Genomic DNA, 12,994 nt, shown 5'->3' with positions numbered 1-12,994 from the left:
CAGACTATCTGGTAAAACCACAAAGATATATACAGGGGTGTCTGGGAGAAAACTCACATGTACCAGAGCCCTATCACGCCTGGCTCTGGGTTTGATGTGCTTCAATGGAGAGGGATATTCTCCACAACGTGGTATTCAAATAGACGTTTCTATATAATGGATACGGATAGATATGTATAGATCATCTATATGTGTAGCAGTTAAAAGGAGAGGCAGGAACCTCCAATTGGATAGTTTCACAGTTAATTTATTATAATACAAGATTAAAAACACTTACTTTAGTAGTGGTGGGAAAGTCAGCAAACTATCCACAACAAAGCAAGTGTGTTAAAACTTAAAACGTCACCGGCACACAGTCTCTTACGGGTTTCGCCGATACCCGATCATATGAGCCTCGCGGGTCCGCCTCTCTATGACGTCCTCCGCGACACCTGCCTTCCCAGGCTTCTTCCGGCCGTCTTTACCAGATAAAACGCTCCCATCACGAGTTTGAGTGCCGGACTTGTTTTTTTATTTGTATTCACTTTTGTATCACACAGCTATGTTACAATTCTTCCGCCCATCCCATGTGTTCCTTACTAAGGGTTAATAAGCATGTAGGAGTGTATATAAAAAATACCCCTATCTGTCCCATTAGAGATATCTTGGCCAGAAGCTCAAAGAAGAAAGGTGAAAGGTTAGTGTAGGACCCACCTGAGAGGTTTGCCTTGGCAGGTGGGCTAAACTCTCTCATTGTCATTGGAGAAACTACATAACCTCCATTTGTTTAAATATGTATAGGGATTTGGGAAGAGTGCAGGTAACTTCTTTTCTTTGGCCACCGGCATACAGTCTCTTCTGGGTTTCCCCGATCACGTGAGCCTCGTGGGTCCGCCTCTCTATGACGTCCTCCGTGACATGTTTCGCCCGCCTTCTCAGGCTTCTTCCGACCGTTTTTACCAGATAGTCTGCACTATCTTTTTATATTATGATTTTGTAGAATATTATTCGAAGTATCCGATTCAGTTCAAGTGCGCTAGGTTTGTTTGATATCATTTTATGTATTACTTTGCGTCACTGCTGTGTCTCTTTGAGGAAGTGTAGCTGTAGCTGTGGACATCTAACACTTTTTTTCTGGTTCTCAAGCGCTTACACACTTTTTTGGTTAAAAGGAAATGGAAGTCCATGCAAAACTTCCCAGAGGTGTTTAGTGATTGGTCTAATCTAAAAACGTCTCTCTTTATATATATATTTCCCATTGTAATGACTTGTTAAAACTATTGTATATATCTTTCCAAACGCACTAGAATACCACAGTAGTGGAACTTTATAAGTTCTCTTTTTCATTAATTGCTATGTACTGGGAAGAGAAGGTGCCTGGGTAGGGTGATCATCAATGCGACTGTTACAGGTTTATTGAAACAATGCACATAATGTATCAATACATCAAGGCTGGGACTTAAAAAAACTCTGTCTCCTCTCCACTCATAAAGATAAAATCCTTCTGAAGTATTCATAAAGAGTGTGTTGGAATTTCACCAAAAAAAAGAAATAAGTGCACAACGCTCGACAGAAAGGCTGTCACACCCTCAGCTATCATTAGTGACAGTAGAGTGGAAAAGGGCTCTGTCAATGAAGGATCCTGTGGGACCACCATAGACATCAGTGTTGTACTCTTGCGCATGCACATGAGTACAGCATGGACATCATCTACTGGCAGATATAGATATGCGAAGCCCCCAGAAGGTGACAGAGCCGCTTTAAGACATGACATTACTGAGATTGACTACTAAAGTGATCACGCAACCAGTGTTGCTTGACTGATTAATTGTGAAGTCGCCCAGTAAACGTAGATCATGGCATGTGCTGGGCACAGAGTCCGCTTGTAGCGCTGTGCAATGAGCTGACAGGTCTCTAAATGCTGTAATAACTGGTCACAGCAAGCCGATGCTGGGGCAGGCTCTATAAAGCTGCTGCTGGATGTCTTGTACATGAAGAAGAAGAAGCAAGGATCATAGCAATAAGATCAAGTAAGGGAATAAAGGGTCACATAAATATGGGAGCCAAGGAATACATTCGAGGAACGCAATCGAGGGCCAATGCGAATACATTCGAGGAACGCAATCGAGGGCCAATGCGAATACGTTCGAGGAACGCAATCGAGGGCCAATGGGAATACGTTCGAGGAACGCAATCGAGGGCCAATGGGAATACGTTCGAGGAACGCAATCGAGGGCCAATGGGAATACGTTCGAGGAACGCAATCGAGGGCCAATGTGAATACGTTCGAGGAACGCAATCGAGGGCCAATGTGAATACGTTCGAGGAACGCAATCGAGGGCCAATGTGAATACGTTCGAGGAACGCAATCGAGGGACATGTGAATACTTCGGGGAAACGCTCAAAGAAGGAATCGCGGGCCACAGGAATACGCTCAAGGAAATCAATAATGGATCATGATATAAGATGAGTAATTATAAGCAGGGCCTCTCTAACTGCTATAATAAGGTAATGATACAGCTATGTAAGGTTTTATCTATCATTAGATTACTACAGAGGCTGATTCCAGGCTCACATGATACTGACAGAAAATGTGGGTTTTATTCTCAGTCACCATCACTACATCATAGGCATAAAACTTATAAACAATAAGACTCTCCCAACAACAACAACAACCCTCCCACAACAAAACTACCCTCCCAACAACAACCTCCCCACAACAAAACTAATCGAGGGCCATGTGAATACATTCGAGGAACGCAATCGAGGGCCATGTGAATACGTTCGAGGAACGCAATCAAGGGCCATGTGAATACGTTCAAGGAACGCAATCAAGGGCCATGTGAATACGTTCAAGGAACGCAATCAAGGGCCATGTGAATACTTCGCGGCAACGCTCAAAGAAGGAATCGCGGGCCACAGGAATACGCTCAAGGAAATTAATAATGGATCATAAGATGAGTAATTATATGCAGGGCCTCTCTAAATGCTATAATAATGTATTGATACAGCTATGTAAGGTTTTATCTATCATTAGATTACTACAGAGGCTGATTCGAGGCCCACAGGACACTGACAGAAAATGTGGGTTTTATTCTCAGTCACCACCACTACATCATAGGCATAAAACATATAAACAATAAGACCCACAACAACAACAACAACAACAACCCTCCCACAACAAAACTACCCTCCCGACAACAACAACCCCCCCACAACAAAACTACCCCCCCAACAAAACTACCCTCCCAACAACAACACTACCCTCCCCAACAAAACTACCCCCTCCCAACAAAAACTACCCTCCCAACAACAACCCCCACAACAAAACTACCCCTTTATAACAGCCCCCCAAAACAGCTGTACCCCCATACTCACAGGTCTGTCCAGCCGGGCTCTCTGAGCGGGTACAGTTTAGGAACGCCGTATCCTCTCACCCTACACAGGGAGCCATGTCTGACAGGGGCGGAGCCTGAACTGATGGGCGGGACACAATGCGCACAAGGGGCGGTGCTTAAACGAATGGGCGGGAAGCCATGCCTACCGTGGGCGTGGCCTGACATGATGGGCGGGTAGCTCTGTCTGTCAGAGGCGGGGCCTGGCCTGATGGGCGTGGACTGCAGCGCTGTCATTGGCCCCAGCGACAGAGCGTGCAATGGTGTGGGCGGAGCTAGTCAGCCCCTAGAAGGCTGTCAACACTGGGGTCGGTGGAGTCTGCCTGGAGAGGCCAGCTGAGCATGGTGTGGGCGGAGTGTATTTACCCTGTGAGCAGTCAGCACAGCGAGTGTGGGCGGGGCCAGGGCAGACTGAGAAAAGAGAGTCCGGGTAAAGTGTGTCCAGGATTGGAAAGGTGGGCTGGATGAAGGGCGGGCAGTGGGCGGGGACTATGGGGAAAAAAAGAAGATATTTTGCTAGTGGGCGTGGCTTAGTCATGGGAGTTATGCTGTGGGTGTGGCGGGGGAGGGGCTTGTCGTAGTGGGTGTGGTTGAGGGAAGTATTGTGTCAGTGGGCGTGTCTGTGAAAGGCTGGCAGTAGGTGGGGGCAGGCTGGAGGGAGGGCAGCCTGTTTCCGGGTCGCTCTTGTTGTTCCGGGTGCTGGGGGCCTGGCTAAGTCTGTTGTTTAGTTTCTCCCGGCGGTGCTGCTGCTGCTGCATTCTCCGCTTCACACACTGTACCTGCGAGCAGGGCTCTGCCAACCGGTGGAGGAGGTAGCTGGACAGATCAGAGTGAGATGGCAGAGCCCTGAGCATCCTGATCCTGCTATTTATCATTATCAGTGCTGATCCCGGGGACCTGCCTGCATTAATGTGAGTGTGCACTCCGGGGATCTGCCTGCATTGATGTGAGTGTGCACTCCAGGGATCTGCCTGCATTGATGTGAGTGTGCACTCAGGGGATCTGCCTGCGTTGATGTGAGTGTGCACTCAGGGGATCTGCCTGCATTGATGTGAGTGTGCACTCCGGGAATCTGCCTGCATTGATGTGAGTGTGCACTCCGGGGATCTGCCTGCATTGATGTGAGTGTGCACTCCGGGGATCTGCCTGCATTGATGTGAGTGTGCACTCCGGGGATCTGCCTGCATTGATGTGAGTGTGCACTCCGGGGATCTGCCTGCATTGATGTGAGTGTGCACTCCGGGGATCTGCCTGCATTGATGTGAGTGTGCACTCCTGGGATCTGCCTGCATTGATGTAAGTGTGCACTCCGGGGATCTGCCTGCATTGATGTAAGTGTGCACTCCGGGGATCTGCCTGCATTGATGTGAGTGTGCACTCCGGGGATCTGCCTGCATTGATGTGAGTGTGCACTCCGGGAATCTGCCTGCATTGATGTGAGTGTGCACTCCGGGAATCTGCCTGCATTGATGTGAGTGTGCACTCCGGGAATCTGCCTGCATTAATGTGAGTGTGCACTCCGGGGATCTGCCTGCATTGATGTGAGTGTGCACTCCGGGGATCTGCCTGCATTGATGTGAGTGTGCACTCCGGGGAGTGTGAGTTACATTGTGTCCTCTCCCAGGCTGACAGTGAGCTCTGTGTTTTATTCCATCACGGTATCTGCACCAGCTATTAATGTGTCACACTGTACAGGGAGGGTTATAGTGTTGTTATGGTCTAAGAAGGAGATTTACCAAGGCGGTAACACGGACTATTCTAGGACAGAGTGTTAAATAAGGAGCAGTCACCATGGAAACCAACAGAATGTTACTGCATTTAGCACTTTGCCCCAGAATACATTGGTTTGGTCAATCTCTATCTGTATCCGTGTTATATTCAGATAGATACATTGAACGTTGGAATCGAACGTATCTATAAATATATTTAGAACAGCAACATTCTATCTCCGTATACACTGAGTGTTCTGGTCTCATTCCATCTCGGTATACACTGAGTGTTCTGGTCTCATTCTATCTCGGTATACACTGAGTGTTCTGGTCTCATTCCATCTCAGTATACAGTGGGTGCTTTAGTCTCATTTTATTTCTCAGTACAGTGTGTGTTAGGGTGTCATTTATTCTCAGTACAGTGTATGTTAGGGTGTCATTTATTCTCAGTACAGTGTGTGTTAGGGTGTCATTTATTCTCAGTACAGTGTGTTAGGGTGTCATTTATTCTCAGTACAGTGTGTTAGGGTGTCATTTATTCTCAGTACAGTGTATGTTAGGGTGTCATTTATTCTCAGTGCAGTGTGTGTTAGGGTGTCATTTATTCTCAATGCAGTGTGTGTTAGGGTGTCATTTATTCTCAGTACAGTGTGTGTTAGGGTGTCATTTATTCTCAGTACAGTGTGTGTTAGGGTGTCATTTATTCTCAGTACAGTGTGTGTTAGGGTGTCATTTATTCTCAGTACAGTGTGTGTTAGGGTGTCATTTATTTCTCAGTACAGTGTGTGTTAGGGTGTCATTTATTTCTCAGTACAGTGTGTGTTAGGGTGTCATTTATTCTCAGTACAGTGTGTGTTAGGGTGTCATTTATTTCTCAGTACAGTGTGTGGTAGGGTGTCATTTATTCTCAGTACAGTGTATGTTAGGGTGTCATTTATTCTCAGTGCAGTGTGTGTTAGGGTGTCATTTATTCTCAATGCAGTGTGTGTTAGGGTGTCATTTATTCTCAGTACAGTGTGTGTTAGGGTGTCATTTATTCTCAGTACAGTGTGTGTTAGGGTGTCATTTATTCTCAGTACAGTGTGTGTTAGGGTGTCATTTATTCTCAGTACAGTGTGTGTTAGGGTGTCATTTATTTCTCAGTACAGTGTGTGTTAGGGTGTCATTTATTCTCAGTACAGTGTGTGTTAGGGTGTCATTTATTTCTCAGTACAGTGTGTGGTAGGGTGTCATTTATTTCTCAGTACAGTGTGTGTTAGGGTGTCATTTATTCTCAGTACAGTGTGTTAGGGTGTCATTTATTCTCAGTACAGTGTGTGTTAGGGTGTCATTTATTTCTCAGTACAGTGTGTGTTAGGGTGTCATTTATTCTCAGTACAGTGTGTGTTAGGGTGTCATTTATTCTCAGTACAGTGTGTGTTAGGGTGTCATTTATTTCTCAGTACAGTGTGTGGTAGGGTGTCATTTATTTCTCAGTACAGTGTGTGTTAGGGTGTCATTTATTCTCAGTACAGTGTGTTAGGGTGTCATTTATTCTCAGTACAGTGTTTGTGTGTGTTAGGATGGCGGTGTTATATTCTATTTAAGTACTGTGTGTGCTAGAGTGTCATTCTATTTATTTCATTATACAGCCAGTGTTGTAATATAGAATGAGTTTCAGGATCTCTAGCCGGTGTTAGTGGATGTTGTTGTAGTTAGTGGATGTTGTTGTAACAAGATATCCATTGAGTGCAGTCAGTAATACTATTTTGTGGCCTGCAGTGGGTATTTGTAGAGCTGTTATTGTATCATGATCCCTATTAAGTTGGGCAGTGGATGTTGTTGTACTGTGCACTATAGATCTGCAGTGAATGCCTCTGTTTCATTATGATTGTATATATGACTGTATTTTGTGTTTCTTAAATGTTAATGTATCATGAAATGATTTAGGAGTTGATGGTTTTTCTATTCGAAGACTGTATGTAGATATAGAGGAGTCCAACCAGTAGATCCCTACATGTTTTAAAACAACAGTTTCCATGATGCTTTGTCATACATGTAAAGCATCGTGGGGGTTGTAGTTTTACAACCTCTAAGAACTGCCTTTTGGGCACCCCTGATATAGAAGATGGGTTTGTATTAAAGGGACACTATAGTCACCTGAACAACTTTAGCTTAATGAAGCAGTTTTGGTGTATAGAACATGCCCCTGCAGCCTCACTGCCCAATCCTCTGCCATTTAGGAGTTAAATCCCTTTGTTTATGAACCCTAGTCACACCTCCCTGCATGTGACTTGCACAGCCTTCCATAAACACTTCCTGTAAAGAGAGCCCTATTTAGGCTTTCTTTATTGCAAGTTATGTTTAATTAAGATTTTCGTATCCCCTGCTATGTTAATAGCTTGCTAGCCCCTGCAAGAGCCTCCTGTATGTGATCAAAGTTCAATTTAGAGATTGAGATACAATTATTTAAAGGGAAACTCCAGTGCCAGAAAAACGATCCGTTTTTCTGGCACTGGAGGGTCCCTCTCCCACCCCCCAATCCCCGGTTACTGAAGGGGTGAAAACCCCTTCAGTCACTTACCTGGGACAGCGGCGATGTCCCTCACCGCTGTCTCCTCCTCCGCGACGCTCCTCCTTGTGGTTGCGTCGGCCGGTGGGCGAGACTGATCCCGCCTACCGGCCGAGGAGACCTAATGCGCATGCGCGGAAATGCCGCACATGCGCATTACGTCTCCCCATAGGAAAGCATTGAAAAATCATTTCAATGCTTTCCTATGGGGTTTTGAGCGACGCTGGAGGTCCTCACACAGCGTGAGGACGTCCAGCGACGCTCTAGCACAGGTTTCCTGTGCTAGAAACCAGGAAGTGACCTCTAGTGGCTGTCTAATAGACAGCCACTAGAGGTGGAGTTAACCCTGCAATGTGATTATTGCAGTTTATGAAAAACTGCAATAATTACACTTGCAGGGTTAAGGGTAGTGGGAGTTGGCACCCAGACCACTCCAATGAGCAGAAGTGGTCTGGGTGCCTGGAGTGTCCCTTCAAGGTAAATTACATCTGTTTGAAAGTGAAACCAGTTTTTTTTTCATGCAGGCTCTGTCAATCATAGCCAGGGGAGGTGTGGCTAGGGCTGCATAAACAGAAACAAAGTGATTTAACTCCTAAATGACAGTGAATTGAGCAGTGAAATTGCAGGGGAATGATCTATACACTAAAACTGCTTTATTTAGCTAAAGTAATTTAGGTGACTATAGTGTTCCTTTAACACAGTGATTACTAAACAGTAGGTTTTACTAATACAAAATTATCACTGCTAAAAAAAAAAAAACTACAACAGGAGCTATAATATCCAGGGAAAAGAAGATTTCTTAAAATACAAAAATATATAGGATAATCCAAAACATCAAACACAAACAAGATGCAAATATACATAAGAGTGAAAAAACATCAAAAAGTTTGAATGAATCAATAAAACCTCAATACGTACAATACTGGAGCCAAAAATAAAAAACACTGAAAAGTCCCAATAGGAAGTCCAGTGATCCAGTCAAAAAGATAAAACTATTAAATAATAATAAGAAATGCTTTTATAGAGAGTCCTAAAATGGCCCGGGGAGGTGTGGCTAGGGCTGCATAAACAGAAACAAAGTGATTTAACTCCTAAATGACAGTGAATTGAGCAGTGAAATTACAGGAGGATGATCTATACACTAAAACTGCTTTATTTATCTAAAGTAATTTAGGTGACTATAGTGTTCCTTTAAGATCTAAATTAGAGCATCCAGTAAATGTTGGGTATTGTGATCTACGTGACCTACATGTTAAATGATTGTCAGAATATATAGCAGATATATTGAGTTAGTTTAATTGTACCGCTATCTGTGTTAGAGTCTGTAACGCAGGTTATTGTGTCCTGAGCTATGTCACTGTGTGCCGTGAATGTTAACTGTATTGTTTTTAAATAAAGCTGTACGAAAACATCATGGGCTATATTGGCTATGCAGTGGATGTTATGTCTCTTGGGATATTTTGTAATATTATATTCTTTCCTTTAATCAAACACCATATTGTATGCCATTTTCTGTCAGAGGGTATTTGTAAGGAAAAATAATGTTGGTTTATATTGCGTTTGGGAGTGACTTTTATTGTATCACCCCTTGCCTTTATAAATGTAGTACAGCAAATTCTTCAACATTAGATACATAGCATAAATCGAATATCACAACCTACTGTGACGGACACTAGTAAAGCAGTTCAGTTGGTTTGGAGGGCCCGGCCTAAATAGATTAGTGTTCTGTAGTTAATATATAGTCTAATTTGCTGTGTTAGTGCCTGCATTAAATCTTGATGTTATTGTGAGCTATATTGGAGTCTGCATGGGGACATTTGTTTGCATTATAAGAAACCTTATTAAGTCTGCAGTGAATAATTTTTGTGTCATGAACTAAATCGGAGTCTGTATTAGGGATGCATTTCGTAAACTCTATTAGGTTGTATTGCGAATATGATAGTCATTAAGATCTGCTATGTGTGTTAAATATACGTTGTGTTTATTTTTTTTATTTTATGTAGTTTTGCCATATACCCATGTTTGTGCATTTAGGTTTATCGCACCTTTTATATCTGACATTGTGCAGAATATTACTCCACAGGTGGGGTTCCTGCCATACGTTCTGGTGTCAGGGCTGTGTAGAAGTGTCACATGAATTATATTGCTTTTGTAAAACCAGTGAATTGGCGCCGTTCCTCTGTTTTTATATAGCTTGTCATAGCATGCACATTTCTCAACGATATTTCCTGCATTAAATGTTAATTCTCAGTTTCGGTCCCTGGAGGTGCACATCAGGTCTTTTCATTTGTATCCCATGTTTATTTTAGCAGTTTACATGCATGTATCGGCTTACATGGTATAGACACTAGAACAGGTGTCTGATACTGGAGAGCTGTTGAGCTCCTAATTTTTTACAGCTTCACACAGACTCATATTACAAAAATCTGAAAGGCAGAGATGTAGGATTAAACTGCAAAGCTTCCCATTTTTTTTATTGTAAGGTGTTTGAACTTCAAGAGTGTTTGTTTTTATTTGTATTGCTTTGGTTTTATTGTACATTTGACGTTTAACATACAACTGTATAAGGATTGCTGATTTTTATTTCTGATGTTGGATTACAACACTCATCACTTCTTAACCGTTTTGGATCTGTGTTTTGTTATTAACCAATTTAGCGTTTAACCAGAGCGTTACTTTCTTCTAAAAATTGACAACGATGTAACGGTTATTAGCTGAAGGAAACCAAAGCATTATGTTTTAGAGCTTGTTTATATTTTGCTGTATTAAAAGGGGGCCTATTTTTCTTCTAAATTATGATCAATATAACAGGAGGCAGCTTACCCATGGCAAAACTTTTGCCCAGCCAAAGTAGAGGATAAACCTGTTCTGCCTTGCCTCGGGTGTATAATGAGAGGATGACTGTTTGGTATCACAGCAAAATATCCGATGACAGAGAATGTGGCTATAGCAATGATGCTGTCATCAAAACACTTGGGATTTTTGTGTGTGTGTGTGTGTGTGTGTGTGACATGTGTAAACATTTTAGTGGAACCAAATAATTCTTTCTGCTTGTCTGTCCAATCAAAATGAAACACAATAACATGCCTGTCTATTACAGCCTGCGTATCTAACGTTGCTTGGCATTACGGTTTGTTGTGTTTTTTTTGTTTTTTTTTTTAAGTTTTACAACTTGTAAAACAAAGCAAAACATTCCAGGTTTGGTACAGAAAGCAAAAATAGGTGTGGGGGAATATATATATTTTAGTAGTATCCTGTGACAAAGCAATCTGGTTCTTTCACATTGTAAGATCGGAGGAGAGCTCATTTTTTATGTTACCAAGTGTCGCTGTTCTAAAGCATATGCTTAATCTATTTCATGCTGGTAAAATATTTATTTATTACTGGTACATGATCTGTAATTCATTTTAATGAAATATTAAAGGGACACTGTAGGCACCCAGACCACTTCAGCTCATTGAAGTGGTCTGAGTGCAATGTACCTTGTCCCTTAACGTTACCTCCTCCTCTAGTGGCTGTCTAACAGACAGCCACTAGAGGGATTCCTGAATTTAAATGGAACTGTGTTCCATTATCTAACGCTGGACGTCCTCGCGCTCTGCATGAGGCCCTCCAACTTTAGATTTTTTCCCCATAGGAAAGCATTGTATAATGCTTTCCTATGGGGAAAGTCTAATACGAGCATGGCCATTGCCACGCACGCACATTAGGTCTCCCCCGCTGACGGCGGCGGAGGAGCATGGGCGGTTCCTGACCGAGTGCCGAGGGACATCAGTGCTGGACTCAGTTAAGTGACAGAAGGGGGTTTCAAACCTATAAACCTATACAAACGGGTTTGTTTTCCTGGCACTATAGAATCCCTTTAGAGTCATAGAGAAAGAGGTGGAACGGAAACATTAGCTTTGCATACGCGTCTTTTATTTACAGGCAAAACAGACAAGGGTTATTTAAATAAATTAATAACTTGTGAATTCTCTCAAATTCAAGATGCATTTCAAATTTGAGTTCACTAAAGTTAAACTGCAAACACCAGTCAGCTATGTTTTCAATTTGACTATTTTTGCCTAAAATGTGAAATCCATGCTTGTGTGAGTAGCCTGGGAGTAGTTTAGTATGTAGACTGTGATGTTAGAGGGACACCCCACTGCCCATGTATAAAATAAATAAAAATCAATGTTTAGTACCCCTAATGAAAACTTGCGTGCATTAAATTACACCTTCTCATTGAGGGTACATCTAAAAACAGCTTGTAGAAGCTGCAGATATTTTATCAGAAGCCTTTGCCAGCCCCCTTCTTCTAACGCCTCCCAGACCTTCTGTGGCTGTCCAATCACATACTTCCCAATGCAGTTCAATAAGAAATGTGCTCTAATTAATTGCTGCCTCTTGCGTTTAGCCACACTGAGCTAACCAAACCAGGAAGTAACAGAACCAATTGTCTGCTTGAAAGCCTAGGGGGTGTAACCAAGTTAATTTATAAAAGTGTAAGTTTCTCTTAAAATCTATGAAAAATAAAAAATGGGACACTCTCTTAACTCCTAAGGCTTTTTTTTTTTTTTTTTTTTTTGGCAAGATGAAGTGCTTTAGTGATTTGGAATGTCTCTTTAAGGTCAATTGAAACATTTAGACCAAAATAATAGAATCTAGGAAATTGTAAGACTCAGCCATTCAATATTCAGACAAGCCAAAATGCAGGACACAAAGCTCCGGTTCAGCAACATTAGACCAGCCAATGGCAGTGACTTTCATCAGACAATACTGTTGCACTAGAGAAGAGATAAGCAATCTTTGACACTCCAGAAATTGGGGACTACATCTCCCATAATGCTCTTGGAGCCATAATGCTTGCAAAGCATCAGGGAAGATGTTTTTCAACATATCTGGAGTGCCGAAGGTTGCTTATCCGGCAACTAAAGAGTGATCACTAATTAGAGAATACACATTCTCTATAAGCAAGAGCAAACTGATTGTTAAACTGTTTGGCAGACTAGAAACTTATAAACATGAACACAAAGAAAATTCTGCTGTTTTTCCATTTTTTTTCTAGTCTCTCTGGGTTCCACTCCTTAGGGTAATATTCTATACCTTTACCCATCTATCCTGATATCCTCTTTTCAACTCAGCAGGACACAACACTGAGGCCTTTTTATGCAATCAAATAACATTTGTAGAGTTATTATAGCAACAAATAATGGTATGTAGCTGAAGAACAAACACAGTGTGTACTTGGCCATATTTCTTGGTTAAATAATTCTGGCCGTTCCATGGTGTTCTTAAACTGTAAGACAAATACTTATGTCAACAAGGAATGGAATGAAGCTTGTTAAAATTACTGTGAAATGCCACGTGTTTGACAAATA

The 12,994-nt window shown here is 42.4% G+C and overlaps 2 protein-coding genes across 3 annotated transcripts in view; one reads left to right on the top strand and one right to left on the bottom strand.

Annotated features, from left to right (window-relative positions):
* Positions 1-3,427, bottom strand: part of KRIT1 (KRIT1 ankyrin repeat containing) — a 49,094-nt gene extending 45,667 nt beyond the window's left edge. Inside the window, exon 1 of the mRNA XM_063452447.1 lies at positions 3,358-3,427. The gene's annotated coding sequence lies outside the window, so the exon portion shown is untranslated. The remainder of the gene's footprint in view (positions 1-3,357) is intronic.
* Positions 3,428-4,075: 648 nt separating this feature from the next.
* ANKIB1 (ankyrin repeat and IBR domain containing 1) overlaps positions 4,076-12,994 on the top strand; it is a 137,934-nt gene continuing 129,015 nt past the window's right edge. The window contains exon 1 of one of the 2 annotated variants that reach the window (XM_063452448.1): positions 4,076-4,285. The gene's annotated coding sequence lies outside the window, so the exon portion shown is untranslated. Of the gene's footprint in view, positions 4,286-4,880; positions 4,951-12,994 lie in introns of those variants that run through there. The other variant, XM_063452449.1, reaches the window with a different exon arrangement.

The sequence above is a fragment of the Pelobates fuscus genome, chromosome 4 (assembly GCF_036172605.1).
Source record: "Pelobates fuscus isolate aPelFus1 chromosome 4, aPelFus1.pri, whole genome shotgun sequence".
NCBI lineage: Eukaryota > Metazoa > Chordata > Amphibia > Anura > Pelobatidae > Pelobates > Pelobates fuscus.
The sequence above is the reverse complement of the archived record's forward strand: the minus strand, read 5'-3'. Positions and strand labels throughout refer to the sequence as shown.